This window comes from Aquarana catesbeiana, linkage group LG08 (genome assembly GCF_042186555.1).
Source record: "Aquarana catesbeiana isolate 2022-GZ linkage group LG08, ASM4218655v1, whole genome shotgun sequence".
Lineage (NCBI taxonomy): Eukaryota > Metazoa > Chordata > Amphibia > Anura > Ranidae > Aquarana > Aquarana catesbeiana.
In genome coordinates, this window is record NC_133331.1 from 65,960,272 (window position 1) to 65,977,244 (window position 16,973).

Genomic DNA, 16,973 nt, shown 5'->3' on the forward strand with positions numbered 1-16,973 from the left:
CAACACTGTACCCAAATAAAATGTATGTCCTTTTTTTCGAACAAATAGAGCTTCTTCTTGGTGGTATTTTATCACCTCTGCGGTTTTTATTATTTGCGCTATAAACAAAAAAAAAACAGACAATTTTGAAAAAAAAAAAACAATATTTTTTACTTACTGCTCTAAAACATACCCAATAAAAAAAAAAACGGAAAAAATCTAATTTCGTCATAAATTTAGGCCAATATGTATTCTGCTACATGTTTATGGTAAAATAAAATCCCAATAAGCGTCTATTGATTGGTTTGTGCAAAGGTTATAGCGTCTACAAAATATGGGATATTTTGATTTTTACTAGTAATGGCGGCGATCAGCAACTTCTGGACATTCTGATACTAACTGACACTTTGTCGGAACCAGTGACACTAATACAGTGATCGGTGCTAAAAAATATGCACTGTCACTGTAATAATGACACTGGCTGGGAAGGGGTTAACATCAGGGGCGATCAAAGGGCTAACTGTGTGCCTAGCCAGTGTTTTACTATACTGTGTGAGATATTTTTAATAGGGGAAGAGAGAGAGAATTTACTCCCTGCTTTGCAGGAACACAAATTCCATGCCCTCCCTACTGTCAGAATGGGGATATGCCTTGTTTACATAGGTAGATCGCCATTCTGCCTCTCTGCCTAACGATCGGCAGGTGCTGGAGGACATCAGGTACCGTGCACCCGCCGATCAACTTCCCCTGTGTGTAATCACAGTTTATGCATGGCCCCTACCCGAAAGAGTCGGCTCACGTATATAAAACTTATATAAAAGCTGTTATAGGGTGGACCTTAAGTGGTTAAATTAATATAAACTAAGGGAGGTTATTTACTAGAACTGGAGTGACAAAATCTGGTGCAGCTGTGCATATAAACCAATCAGCTTCCAGGTTTTATTGTCAAAGCTTAATTGAACAAGATGAAGTTAGAAACTGATTGGTTACTATGCACAGCTGCACCAGATTCTGTGCGCTCCGTTTTTAGTAAATCTCCCCCTATACAACCCAAAGTTTGTGTAAACCTGACCATCACACTTTTTGGATTTTGGAGTGTGTCTCTGGCCATTTGTGCCCATTCAGCCAAAAGATCCTTTGTGAAGTAAGGTACTGATGCTGGATGAGAGGACCTGGCTCGCAATCATTGCTCCAATTGAGAACAAAGGTGTTCAGTGGGGTTGAGGTCAGAACAGAAATGCACAATTGCCTCAAAAAAAATGTCTTTGAGCGCTGTAACACTTCACTTTACTGGAAATGCCAGAATTAATTCATTTAGAGGGGTCTCCACAAACTCGTGTTCATATAGTGCAGAACAAAAAAGGGCAATTGTGTCATAATGGGCACATGGAAATTAAAGTGGTTGTAATGTCAGAAGGTTTTTTTATCTTAATGCATTCTATGCATTAGGATAAATAAAAACTGTGGTCACCAGGAGGGTAGCTGTCTGATTAGACACTGGTGCCCCATGTGACATCAGCAGCCATCTTGGGTCAGGACAGTGTCTATTTAAGACCTTGGCTCCCTTTGTGCAAGTGGCTAGTGTAAGCACAGGTTCCCCATCTGGCAGGGATAGCACATAGCGACAGGGAGAAGTTTCAGAGGAGTAAGAAAAGTGCAGGGACTATGCTATCTCCACGTAGGAAGTCCATCATTTGGGTGTGGACAGGCCAGGCCTCATTATTACTCCTTTAACCTCCCTGGCGGTATGATTATGTCACATTTTTGATACTGAAAGTGGTACATTGTTTTGCATAGAAATTTTGCGTTTCATATTGTAGGCCTGTAATTCTTATTAATAACTCACTTAAATCTGTCCAAAGAAGAGTCTAGTAGACATCCCGGGTATGATAAAATTTAAAACAGAAATCATAAATTATAATATAATAAATAATTATAACAAATAATAATAATGAAAGTTAATCAATAATGTAATCAAATCAAAAACACTGAACATTTCTCAGTTGCAGAATTGTCGCTGTCATTACTTTCAGCGTTTGATGACGAATTTCCCCACTAATTACTATTGCTCAATTCTGCAAGTGATTCTAATTTATTATCACTGTTTTCTAGCTGGTCTAAAACTGCTTTTGACGAAAAGGGACACTTTTTGGTTGCCATGGACATTCTCAAGTTTCCAGGCAGAAAGAACAATATATATATAATATAAAACTGCATGCAGGGCACTGGACAAAGCTCTAGGGACAAAAGGGAGGTGAAATAATATGATACAGTAATGTAGTCTGTAAGATTACAGTGTACTGTATGTGTTATGTGTTTTTCACTTTTTGAATTAAGCGCCGGGCTCCTTCCCCTGCATCGTGACGCTCACAGGGAATGGAGCCCGGCAATGTGATAGATCGAGCGGAGGAGACGGCTCGCACACATAGCGGGGAGACATCGCAGGATCCTGGGGACAAGGTAAGTAACTTTGCCTGAATACTGCGATGCAATCCGGAGTGTGGCTCGGGGGTTACCGCTTTTGGTACTGAAAAATAGGATTTTTATAACAGCTTACCTGTAAAATCCTTTTCTTGGAGTACATCACAGGACACAGAGCCACAGTAATTACTGTATGGGTTATATAGGCACCTTTAGAGCCCTTTCACACCGGGCCACCCATAGCGTCGGCGGTAAAACGGATCGGATTAGCGGCGCATTTCGGCCGCTAGTGGGGCGCTTTTACCACCCGCTAGCGGCCAAGAAAGGGTTAAAACTGCCCGCAATGCACCGCAATAGCAGCGTTTTGCCGGCAGTATTCCAGCGCTGCCCCATTGATTTCAATGGGGAGCAGCAGTGGAGGAGCGGTAAACACACCGCTCCTTCACTGCTCCAAAGAAGCTGCTGGCAGGACTTTTCCTGACGTCCTGCCAGCGCAGCGCTCCAGTGTGAAAGCCCTCAGGCTTTCACACTGGAGACAATGCTGCAGCTGTTTGAGGGTGGATTGCAGGCGCTATTTTTAACGCTATAGTGCCTGCAAAACGCCCTCGATGTGAAAGGGGTCTTAGGTAATGGACACTGGCACACACTAGACAGGAAGTTTAGCTCCCTATATAATCTCTCCCCTTACTGGAAGTACCTCAGTTTTGTAGCAAAGCAATACACATGTAATCAGAAAGAGGGGCGGGACTTCTGTGTTCCGTGATGTACTCCAAGAAAAGGATTTTACAGGTAAGCTGTTATAAAAATCTTATTTTCTTTATCGTACATCACGGGACACAGAGCCACAGAAATTACTGTATGGGATGTCCCAGAGCAATGCTATCTGAGGGCAGGGAGACACAAACAAAAGTAGGGTGCAATCAGACCTGAGAACCTATACTGCTGCCTGCAGCACACTGGGCCCAAAGGCGATATCCTCATGCCTTCTTACATCCACTTGATAGAATCTGGTGAATGTATGGATTGAAGACTAAGTTGCGGACTTGCAGATTTGAGCCATGGAGGCTTGGTGATGCACTGCCCACGAAGCACTAACAGACCTGGTGGAGTGCGTTTTGATTTGAAAAGGTGGAACTTTCCTCTTCAAACCATAAGCTTGAATAATTACGTGCTGAATCTACTTAGCAATAGTAGATTACGACGCTGCCTGTCCTTTTTTAGGACCCTCAGGCAACACAAACAAAACACCCGTTTTCCGAATCTGAGCAGTCGCCTCCAAATAGATTTTGACTGCTCTCGCTACATCCAGAGAATATAGTGACTTTTCTTCCGTATAACAGGGTTCTAGAAAAAATGAAGGCAGAACAATATCCTGGTTTAGATGAAAACCTGAAACCACCTTCGGCAGAAAGCTAGGATGACCCAATACTACTCTATCCTTAGGAATAATTAAATATGGCTCTTTACAAGAAATAGCAGCCAATTCTGATACCCTTCTTGCAGAAGATATGGTTACTAGAAAAACTAGCTTCCTTGTCAAAAGGACCAAGGGAATATGTCTTATTGGCTCAAAAGGCTGTTTCTGTAATGCCGACAGAACTAAGTTCAAGTCCCAAGGGTTTAGGGTCGACCTAACCGGTGGATTAAGCTGCATTACCCCCTGTATGAAGCTATGGACCAAAGAATGCAAAGCAAGTGGTCGTTGAAACAATACCGATAAGGCCGAGACCTGGCCTTTGATAGTACTCAAGGCCAGCTTCATCTTTAACCCCATCTGTATCAAGACAAGGATTCTACCTATAGCATACTTTCTGGGACCCCAACCCCTGGATTCACACCAGGAAACATATGCCTTCCAGACTCTATAATAAATGACTCTGAAAGCTGGCTTCCTTGCATTAATCAAGGTAGATATCACTGAGCCTGAAAGCCCATGATTCTTCAGAATGTGGGTTTCAATAGCCAAACCGTTAAATTTAGCGTTTGTAAGCAGGATGAAACACTGGTCCCTGCTATAGCAGGTCTGGATGTGGTGGTAGGGTCCCTGGGGCCCCTACCACCATCTTTACTATTTCTGAATACTAAGATCTTCTGGGCCACACTGGGGCTACAAGAACCACCGACTTCTTAATCCTGCGAAGAAGTCGTGGTAGCAGCAGAATAAGAGGGAATGCATAAATCAGTGAGAGCTGATCCCACAGGGTCACCAACGCATCTGTTCCGCATGCGAGTGGATCCCTTGTTCAATACAATCATGGCTGAGGAGAAAAACCTCCTCAGTAATATATACAGGGGCTGAAGTGCCAGAAGCAGTTGCAACCCCTGACAACCCCGATGGCTCGCTCTGAACAGCCTCCCTAGGTCTTTCAGTGGGAGATGGCGTTGCAGAGGGGGTGTCCTCAGAACCTGAGGGAGATCCCTTTGAGCCCCTGTTTTTTGGGGTATTTGTACCTCCCCTTCTGCCCATAGTGCCAAGCACAAGTGCAGAGGTACTACCAGAAAATGCACCCACTGCTGAGCATATAGTCCAGCAACTGCTGCTGCTATCAAAGCTCAGTCTGATGCTTAAGTAAACGTGCCCAGGGAATGCCTGTGTCACCAACACTCACATGCGACCCGTCTGCTCTGTGTCCCTCCTTCAGTTATATGCACCTGAAAAAAGTGCACCTTATAGCTTTACACAGCCTGTGTTGTGGACACTGAACTACACCGACGCCGCGCTAAGCCCCGCCCCCTTCCTCCAACCTCACACCACACCCCCCTCATTTTTTTCAAAGGAGACTGTTTTCCCGTGCGAGTGGGGCTCTGAGCCGACCGGATTGCATGTGGAGGGGGGGCTGGGGTGGAGGAGGAGAGATGCTGGATGGAGAGCCTCCGTAATGGCGGTGGCAGCGGGAGCAGCGCAGCATACCACTGACTAACCCATGCACCCTCTGCCTCCTGGAAAGAACCTGTCCAGGTGGGGGGACTTTCCAAAGAGAAAACCCCCCTTCTCACATCTTACCTGGGGTCTGGGCTGGAGGAAGCGTGCAGCTTGTGACGCAGAGCAAGACTGACAAGCATGGAATCAGGTAGGTGCTCTTGACAGCCCCCGGTGGCGACTTTAGGCATGACAACATTTACTTAAAGGAGAAAACCCACAAGAATTAGAAAAATTCCTTAGGAATCTCCCTTACCTTATCCAGCTGAAGGGTTCTGTGGTAAACCAGACAGACCCAATCTTCACTACTCACGGTGGGCTCCGTTAAAAAACCTTCAGGAACCGGGGCCCCTTTTTATCGGGGGATCCACACTCCTGGGCCTGTAAAGCACCCCGCCAGGAAATATGGCTGAAAAAAACAAACACTGGATTCTGGGGTCCAGCTCTGTAAAAAGAGAAGCGTTACAGGCAAAACCTCGTTTCTTCTGCCACGAGGCCCTGGTACCATTCAATTCGGCCTGAAAAGACACTTTGAATGGATCCGGTTGCATGGCTTGCCCCGGCAAAGATTTCTCCAGTGGAGCTCAGCACAGCACATCTTTACTTGTGACCAACACCTAAGACACTGGCGAAAAAACTGAGGTACTCCCAGTAAGGGGAGGGGTTATATAGGGAGTTAAAATTCTGTCTAGGGTGTGCCAGTCTCCATCACCTAAAGGTGCCTATATAACCCATACAGTAATTACTTTGGCTCTGTGTCCCGTGATGTACGATATTCATCCCGAGCCACACTCGGGAATACCACTAAGGAGGTCAATGCAGAAGCTGTCGGCATCATCTCAGGATACTCTCCTCTGCTACAGTTTCGTAAGTGGCTCTGGCCGGCTGTGCCTACCCACCGGGCCTAGTTGTACATCGTTGGGACTTTTTTGTTCTTTTTTCATCTCAGCCTCTGTGTGTTCTCTGCTCGCCAACACACCATGCCTCACCCTGACCACATATGCATTATTGTAGTTGGGTTCATGGGAAATACCTAGGGTTAGCATTAATAGTTGTCTAATAATCACAGGAAAGCAGGGCAATGACACAGAGCCTGCAGAACCTCTACATTTTTATACTATAAAACATAGAGATTAGTGGATTACAAGAGCATGTCCATTTTTTATACATCTATTGGCACATTTGCATTTAGGCACTTAGAGTAGCCTGTAACTATGGAGTTTTCCTTTACTAAACAATTTTCATTAGATAAAAAATTGCCCATACAAGCTGAGCTTTATGTTGTGCTATTACTGCCTGCCTAGCTTGTACTATAAATATTATCTAGTTGTTATGCAGCAGATGTGAATCAATTTGTTTTCATTCCTGAGTCAATCTGGTATTTATGCATTTATCAGTCTTACATCTTATCAGTGCAGTAGATTTCACTAAGCCCAGCATGTAAAAATATCTGAAAGCTGAACAGTTTTGGTTACGTGTTATGTTGTTGTATTAGTTATATACAATATGTTATATTGTTGTATTTCAGTCTGGTGTGTCCCTGTGGTGTGGGCTTTACTGTTTCTCTCTCTTGCCCAATGCACCCAGGGCATTTACGTGTCACTTCCCTATGGGGGGGGGGTGTCAGTGGTGGGGTGTCAGTGGCACCTTGGTTTATGACTCCTGTGGTGGTTGTGTCCGGGTTTTACACTTGTTCAGGGTGTTGAGCTGGGGAAAATGCCCTTGGCGATCGTATCCCTGGCTTTGCCCCCTGGTCTCTTGGGCTTCCTTGACTTTCCTCCATTTTCTGAGCAGATGTAATCTATTTGACAAAAAACAATACCCACCTGAATCTGAAGAAACCTTAGAAGCAAGTCCAATGCCTCTATTCTACTTCTTTTGGATCCATACTGATATGGTAGTTGGCAAGTTAGTGATCTCTATGGAGACTTAAGAGGTGAAGTGAGGAGTAGAGAGATATATTTGGATGTCATCAGCCTAGAGATGGCATTGGAAGCCATGGGAGGAGGTGTAGATTTAGAATAGAATGACTCTAAGGACAGAGACTTTGGGGACTCCTAAGCAAAGAGGAAGAGGAGGAGGAGATTTAGTTGTAAATGACACTGAAGAAGCACTTTGATATTTAGCAAGTGAACCAGCAGAGTTTTGAAGGCCAGGGTGTGAAGTGGAGGAGGTGTGGGTGGTCAAATGTATCAAAGGCAGCAGAAAGGTCTAGTAGTATAAATATGGAGTAGTATCTATTGGTTTTAACAGTTAGTAAATATGGCAGGTTAGTTAACCCCTTCCCGCAGACATAACACATATATGCGGCCTCCCGAACGCGGGCATTTTTTCTTTGGTGCCACATATATAAGCATCTTCCTTTGTGCTGGGAGAGTGCCGCACAGCGCGCTCCCAGCACAGTGACATATTAACGAGTGAGACTCGGATCTCTGGATTCTGGTTCACCTGATCACTGTGGTAGTCTTTGATTGGCTCCCACAGTGATCAGTCACTGTGAAGCTCACCCCTGTATTTTTCCTGTTTCTGTGAATGGAGAGATTCTCTTTCCTTGCAGAGAGGGAACAAAAGTGTTTGTAAAAAATTAAAAAATATCAGGGTTTGATCTAGGTCAGGGTCAAAGGTCAGGGACAGTATATTTTGGGCAGGTTTTTTTTTTTTTAATTAGCATCAGTGTCAGTTAGTGTCAGTGTGTTTTAAGTAGGACAAAAAAAAAGCAAAATGCACTATTGCTTCTGGGCTTTACTATGGGTATAATCAACAACTGACATACACGCATACACATATGTGGTATCGTTGCACTCATCAGGAGCAGGAAAAAATTTCCTTTTGTTTTTTCCTTTATTTTCCATTTGTATTCATTTGATAATAATGAAAACAAAAGCAGGAGATATCCATAACCACTTACTACAAAATGAAAGCCCAGTTTGTTCTGAATATAACAAGGTATAATCCACCTGGATACACAAAGTAGTTGTGATGATATGAGCGGTTTTACTAACACGTGTCCAAATGGCAAAATTGTGCTTAGGCATTAAGATTTGTTTTACCCTTAGGCGTGAAGTGGTTAAAAAAAAATTGTTTATTTTTTTGGAAAACTGTAGTTCCTTCATTCATTTCTTTTTTTTTTTGTACGTTAAAAATAAGAGAACATATTCTTTTGTTGCACGCTGCCACATACAATGCACGGGTGCTTTTTTGGATATAAGTATTGAGCTTTGTTTTTTGTCTTTTTTTCTGTGACCATTCAGGGCAAAGCAACGGGATCGCTTTAAAGCCTACATCTAGACCTGGTTATAGCCGTGTTCCCTGGTGCTTGTTCTAGCTGCTGCACAATACCTGCTGCTTTCGAGAAAAAAGAAACCTGTAACCTCTTACCATGGTGCAGTGCGCAGAGCTAGAAATAATAAAGGGTGAGGAGGGGCATTATTGCTCCCTGTAAACATCAACACCAGCCAACACTTGGTATTTTGTGGCAGATGCATCTGTCATTTGACAGCTTTTGAACTTACCAATTAGTTCAAGTGCTGCTTCATAGGAAGAGGTCACATGCTTTCCCCACCTGGAAGCAGCAGATGAGAGGGTCTTGGAGAATGCCTCTGTGTCCAGGTTAATGACATGAAAGATCTTACATTTCCTTAATAATTATTTAAAAGATGCTTATATTCAAGCCATCATTGACCTCTCTAACTGCTTGTTTTGTGAAGTAACTCATCTTCAGAAACGTTAAAGTTGGGTTTCAGTTGGTTTCTAGGAGCTTAACCACCTCAATACTGGACACTATAACCCCCCTTCTGCACAGGCAAATTGTCTGATTTCAGAGCTGTCACACTTTGAATGACAATTACTCAGCCATGCATCACTGTACCCAAATGAAATTTGTATCATTTTTTGAGACAGATAGAGGTTTCTTTTGATAGTATTTAATACCGATGGGTTTCCGAAAATTTTTGAAAGTATATATGTTTTTCTTTGTTTCTGTAATAAAATTTTGCAAATAAATAATTTTTCTTCATAAATTTAAGACAAAATGTGTTCTGCTACATTTCTCTGGTAAAAATAACCCAAATCAGTGTATATAATTTCCTCTATGTGAAAAATACAGAGTCTATAATCTAAGGTATATATATTTGAAAATTGTTCAATCCTGATGTACTGATGGCCTCATCCTGATGTACTGACGGATCTCATTTCTCGAGCCCCTAAAATGCCAGGACAGTAAAAATACCCCCTAAATGACCCCTTTTTGAAAAGTAGATAGTCAAAGGTATTTACTCTGTATACAAAAATGGCTAAGAGTGTACCACATCCATAAATATTACCACTTCAAAAACCCATATATGCCTGACTTTACTGATACTAGAGAGGACAGACACATACATATATACAAAATTAGGTATTTACTAAGTGGCATGGAGAGTTTTGTGAAGTTGTATTTTTTTGTCACAATTTTTTTGAGAAGTGAAATACTTTTTTTCACATTTTTTCTATATACTGTCACCAGAGCAGTGGTGTTTTTAATATTTTTTTTGTTCAATTTTGTTAACATTTATTTTCTTTTTTTCCTTTTTTTACATTTTTTTAATTTAATGTGAGCAGTACAGTGTCACTCTGCGGTGCACCATAGTGAGGAGGGTAGGCAGGTGATCAGGATTTTTTTTCACTATGATTGCTTGTGTATTTTTGTGATAGCTGTGATTGGCTACAATTATCACATGGTACAGGTCCACTGTGATAGGTCCCTCTACCATGTGGTCACTGTGACGAATCATAGGGATCACAATAGTACATGGTGAATGGCTATGAAAGAAAGCCATTGTATACTGTTAAATGCGATTGCTCTGGTCACAGTGATCACATGGTACCTGGGCTGGTACGGTACAACAATCAGTTTTTTGCTGTGTCTGATGGTGATACATTGCGCCACGGCACGCAGCTGGAGGACACCATATGACATCCACCCAGGATGGTAGTTTTCCTGCCTGGGTGTCATTGTACAATAGGCCAGATGGGAAGTGGTTAAAAACATCTACTGTGTGTTTAAAATAGTGGGCTGGCAGGCTGCCAGTATTCTGTTGCCACATAAAAAAAGGTAGAGAAATTGTTATTTTAGTGCCTCTGTTGTGAACTGTAATGATTAATTTAACCACAGTGCCTATAGCTATAGAGGTGAGTCAGGGAATGGTTTAAAGTGCTTTTATTGCTTGCTCAAAATATGTAAATAATTTAGTCTGGGCACAGGTTCACATAAAATAAAAATATAAGGAAAATAAGTCATTCTGCATCGACCCCAGATCTAGCACACCTGTCATGGATTGGATAGTGATGGCCCCTGATACTGCTTGAGAAGTTCACCATGTTAGATAACGATCACCCCTGCAGCTTCAATGATCAATTTTTATGCATAGCAGTGGATGCCATTTATAAGCTTTTAGTAATTTGCACTGGTTTTTTATTAATTATGTCCAAATAATATTTTTATCTTCCAATTAACTTCTTGGTCTTTCCTATAAACCATTGTTCTAACCGGTGATTTGGGACATAACATCAAATAGGATCTGGGAAGGTCTCTATTAAATATAGTTTTGCTCAGGAATGAAATCAGCTGAAATGTTTTGTGAGAAAAGGAGATTAGTTTATAGCCAGAAACCGGTCTCTGCTCACCAGACCGAAGTTTCATTTATTCAAATGACCTGCAGATTTTGTTTAAAAGGAGAACTCTTTGCAGCATGGTATGGTTTTGGTTGTGTTATCTTAAACAGAAGACTCCAGTAGAAAGCCAAATAGCTGTGTCGGCTTTTATTAAAGCAAATCCAGTGTCAGATCCATGTAGAGTGCATGCACTGTATATTCCCCCTTACACTGGTAGTTGGTGTAAATGCTCCTATTACATTGGTGTCAGTGTAGAAATCCCTCTTTATTTTGGTGGGTGGCGTAAAGTCCTCCATTACATGGTGGTCAGTGCAAATTCCCCTTCACATTGGTGGTCAGTGTAAATCCCCCATTACATTGGTGGTCAGTGTAAATATATACGTGCCAAAGATTTCCAGCTTTGCTCTACATGATTCAGAATTTGACACAGCGTACTGCCTTCTAACTAATCCCATCCCCCACTTCCACGGATCCCATCAACCTCCCAGCATTGCCATTGATCACCCTCTCCCTCCCCCAGCATTGCCATTGATCCCAGGAGTCCTAGGATTCCTAGGAGCTTTCTGTCTATTGATGTGTCCCTTCACCTCCCCAGTCCATGGTGTGCAGGTAGTGAGGAGAGGATGTTCTGTAACTTTTAGCAGCCAGTGAGCAGTAATGATGTGCACTAACCTCTTGCAACCAATCATTGAGCAGTAAGGATATGCAGTAACCTCTAGCAATCATTTAGTGAACAGTAATAATGTGCAGTAACATCAATTAGTGAGTGATAAGGATGTCAAGCAACCTCTAGCAACCAATCAGTGAGCAGTATTGATGTACAGTAATCTCTAGCAACCAATCAACAAGCAGAAGTCATGTGCTGTAAACGCTAGCAAATAATCAGTGAGCTGTAATGTGTGCTGTAACCTCTAGCAGCCAGTCATTGAGCTGTAATCATACACTGTAACCTCTGGCAAACAATCACAATCGCTGCCTGATCAGATTCAGTAAACTGATTTTGAGTCTAGCTGCCATTTATAGTATGTCTTGGAGCAGGTGAAGAGCAAAATTGCTTGGGGGGGGGGGGAATATTTGCCTAGGGTCCAATCAAAATTAATTACATTCCTTCTTGTGTTTTTAGCATGGATGGCTCTGTTGGTCACCAGTACACAGCATTCGAATAGCAGCAGGAAGGTCCAGCTTCAAAGTGGAGAAGAATGCTTTATGTCAAGGATAAAATAATGTTCATGAACATTATTGTATCCTTATTTTTCAATTTTTGGTCCAGCATTCTATATATTTATTGTTAGCATGAAAAGCCTTGATGAACAGAATGTGTTTAGTCCCCCCAGGGTGTCTGTTGGCAGGATCAACATTGAGGAAATTCCCAAATACAAGTTAACAACTGCCTTCAGGGTTATCATGGTTTCTGTGTCATATTGCAGTGTAACCAGAGCTCATATTTTAGGCTAAATGTTCGTTTTAGTCTTTTGAATAATAAAATAATAAATTGTATAATATTGTCTGGTATTTGACTTGTCTTTTGCTGCATGAAAACCCCTGGGGGAATTCATTCTCTTTTTGGGGGCATTTCAACTGTAATCTGAAAGAACCAATTTTTATGGGGGGGCAAAAGAGTGCATAACAGTGTCATAAGACAGAAATGTGTATATGATAAAATGTTAAGAACTATAGTCTCTGTTATTTGACACTGTGTTGTGCACTCAGAAGCTCGTAAACATTTTTTGAAAATAAACATGTGTAGGGATCTACTGCCTTCTATTGTCTGTGTTTGTAAATGTGTTTGTAATGTGCTCCTTATCACAGAATGAATTATGTATAGCACTTCTTGTCTCTGTGTTGTTGGAAACCCCAGAAGGAAGAAAGAAGAGAGAGAAAGTCAGAGACACATTTCCTGTCCATGGAAGAGCTGTTATGGAATCCAGACAAGAAGCAGAAGTTATTAGGCAAGAGCTCCTACATTTAGCAGTTTACTATTGTTGCCCATAGTTTCTGGGTATATATACATATATACTGTATATGTAGTGCTACCGCCGCAGGAGCTGCTGGTTACTGGTTCCCCCTATTCCTGCACAGCCAGGCAACATGCATTTCTAACTTAAAAATCAGTCCATGGGTTTGCTTTTTGTTGTTTTATTGGAGAAAAGAACTTGGAATGGGTATAGGGATTATGGGGTGCCTAACTTGACTTAAAGAAGAAGTCAAGCCAAAGCTCGTTTGGCTGGGGTTATCCTATGGATCATAGGAGTGCAACTCGTTTTGCACTCCTGTGATCCATTTTCAGCAGAGAGAGGACTGAGGTCCACTCTCTGCTGATGTCACAGAAATCAGTCCAGGCACCATGTCACCCCGACAATAGGAATCTGGATCCACTAGGTGCCTGGGCTGACACCCCGTCTCAGGCTCTCAGCGAGCCGCCCCTCCACAGCTCAGCGCACCAGTGAGCAAGGAGGAAGCAGAGTGGAAAGCTGCTGATTGACAGTCAGCAGCTCTCTGCTAGGGGAGCTGTCAGAACCGAGCCATCAGCGATGTTCGATCGCTCGGTTCTCAGTGCAGAGGCACCGGGGGACAGATGCTGCATCCGACTGATGCTGCATCTACCTAAGTAAGTATGAAACTGAAAAAAAAATAATACGTCTGGCAGTTTTTTCCCTTGTATGCTCCTGGGTGTGCTGAGGTACTCACACTGTCCTTTACTCCCCACTGCACTGGGCAAGACTCCTGTTCAGGCCTCCAACTGATCAAATGTTCCCATGCCAAACTGGAGATTTCCCTCCCATCCCAGGCCACACGACAGCTACCTCAGCACTCCATCTTCCGCTGACTCCCCTGCTGGCCAGGCTCCACCATATTTTAGGGCTGCCCCAGCCAACCTGCCAGGCCCTCCTCCTGGGGATTGGCCAGATTTTCTCAGGAAACTCCTGACCTCTGCCCACTAACTTCCAGAATCTTCTTCATGCTTCTAGATCCAGGGGGAGGTACCAGAGACCTGCCCTGTAGAGCCATCCAGCCTGATCTGCAGTAGCCCAACCTAATTACAGACTTGCACAGTTACCATGAGTCATTACACTAGTTGCACACTAGAGGGTATATATATTTCCTCTTAAAAAAGTAATTCCCATGACAAAACGTGTCAGTTCATGGGCTAGCAGTATGATTGTATGCAGTAGTTTCAACAGAATCCCCCATAGACAGAGCAGACAGAATTTCTCTGTGACACAGTGGGAGTAGGGTACCTTCTGTTTAGGACTGCACAGTGGTATAGTCACAGCAGAAGCTGATCAGTGGCTACCGGCCAATGGATGTCCACTGGTACCCACTGATCATCGAGGAGAGAAACAGAACAGAGCTCTGCCTATGTAAACAAGGTAGAGCTCTGTTCTGTCAGCAGGGGTGTGATGGATTTTCTTTCCCTGCAATGCAGCAAATAAAAACCATCACATCCTTTAGTAAAAACAGTACACATAGTACACACACACACACTGGTTAGGCACACATATAACCCTTTGATCGAGATGTTTAACCCCTTCCCAGCTAGTGTCATTAGTGCAGTGACAGTGTATATTTTTAGCACTGATTACTGTGTTAATGTCACTGGTTCCTGCAAAGTGTCAAACAGCAGACCACAATATCACAATCCCGCTATAAGTCGCTGATCGCCGCCATTACTGATATTACAAAAATAAAAAAAATTCCAGTATATAAGCCATAGTTTGTAGACGCTATAACTTTTTCGCAAACCAATCAATATACCCTTATTGGGATTTTTTTACCAAAAATATGTAGCAGGATACATAGTGGTGTAAATTTATGAAGAAATTAGATGTTTTACATTTTTTTTAATTGGGAATGTTTTATAGCAGAAAGTAAAAAATATTGGTTCTTTTTCAAAATTGTCTGACTTTTTTTGTTCATAGCGCAAAAATAAAAATAGCAGTGGTGATCAAATACCACCAAAGCTCTATTTGTGGGAAAAAAGGACATACATTTTATTTGGGTACAGCGTTGCATGACTGCGCAATTGTCAGTTAAAGTAACTCATTGCCGTATTGCAGAAAATGGCCTGGTCATGAAGGGGATAAATCTTTCAGAGGTCAAGAGGATATACAGTATGAAACAAATTCTGAAAACAAATCATTTTAACATTATGAATATGACAAAACAAATTGATTGACTTAAAGTAGAACTATAGGCAAAACTATTTTTTTTTTCATTTTGGATAGAGTAAGGGAGGGTTATAACCCCTGTCAGATTTTTTTTTCGCTATCTGTGCCATCTGTGTTCCATTGCGGACATATCCCCTGACTTCCTGTCCTATAGCCAAACAGGAAGTGAGATGAAATCCCTGCAAATTAAGGGAATTCCTTGGAGACCCCCAGGTCACCAAAACGAGTGTGCCCATTGGAAGATTTCCCCTCTATTACTTTTTTGGCAACAACTCAAAATTTGGGAAATTCTTTAAGTTTTTCTTTCAATAATAATGGTAAACAGGACAAATAGAGAAGGGGAATCTCCTTAACGGGGGCACAGACAACAATAAAAACTGACAGGAGTTCGAATCCCCCTTCGCTCTATCCAAAACGAAAAAAAAAAAAGGTTTTGTCTTTAGTTATACTCTAATAAATCTGAATTTTTTTCATAATGCACATCTCTAGTCAAAAGTTGAAATCCTTCCTGAGTTTACTTTTTTTTTGCCTGTGTCTCCATTGGAGAGTTTTGTCATCACTTCCTGCCCTGGCAGGAAGTGCGGGTGAATCCTTCCAATGCCCAGATAGCAAGCAATTGAGCTGGAAGTTTGAAAATGACTTGCTAAGCAATTGCTAGACTTGCCAGGCTTCACAAAATTGTTGTACAATTGCAGCAAGTCCACATGGCATAACTCCAGATCAATTTTGTTGCAAACATTCTGCAAGTCTGCTGCAAGTTCTGGTTCAGTTATGTTGTGCAATGTGAGTGGGGGCTGATAAGTACTGAGCCTTACCCAGAAAAAAATTGAGCTAGGAAGCTGTAAATTGCAGGGTGTACTGGCCAATTTGTCTATATTCAATGGTGCAAAAATCAACTACTCATGATTTTAACTTAACTTTCTTTGTCAGGTCCAAATTGAACATGGCAGAACCTCCAGAAAAACTCAATGTGGAAGAGTATAGGACCATAATCAAGTTTCTCCAAGGGAAAGGTACGAAGCAGATCCACGATGAAATGTCACAAACTTTGGGTGACAGTGGCCCTTCATATACAGTTAAACGTTGGGTTGCCAATTCTAAAACTGTCCATTTTGGTGTTGAAAGAGAGAAACCCAGTGGAAGGCCTGTTTCTTTTTCTGTGCCTGCAAATGTGAAATCCATCCGTGACATGATCATGGAGGACCGCTGAATATCAGCCAAAAGTATTGCTACATATCTGGGAATATCACGTGAGAGAATTGGTGCCATTATCCACAACGACTTGGAAATGAGAAAGCTTGCAGCAAAGTGGATCCCAAAATTTTTGACTTTTGCAGGCACAGAGACAGAAACAGTATATATGAAATCGCTGCGCTTAGGACAGAAGGTAAGGTATGCAGCCCCCCTAAAGAAGCTTCACTAAGGAGACTCCACAAAATATTTGAAATATATAACAGGGTATGGCGCTCCCTATAGGATAAATGGGATGGTATAATGGGAGGGAGGTTTTATTGTATAGTCCCTTGTTTTCCTGGCATAGGCTGAGCTGGAAGCACTTTTTACCTCCAACTGTGCCCCTATTGGTGGTACAAAATACCAACACCCTATTATATGCAAGAGGGTTCTAATGTGCAAAAGTACAATCTTCCGTGAAAAGTTTAATGATTCCAAAATCATAAAACATACATGTGACCAGACTAAAAAAAAAAAAAAAAAGAGGGGGTTATATACTAAACCCCTAATTAGTGATAAATCTTCACCAACAGGCCACCACTAATAGTGATGACTTATTAGCAAAGGTATACAGTGCACCTTGAAACAAATACACAAAT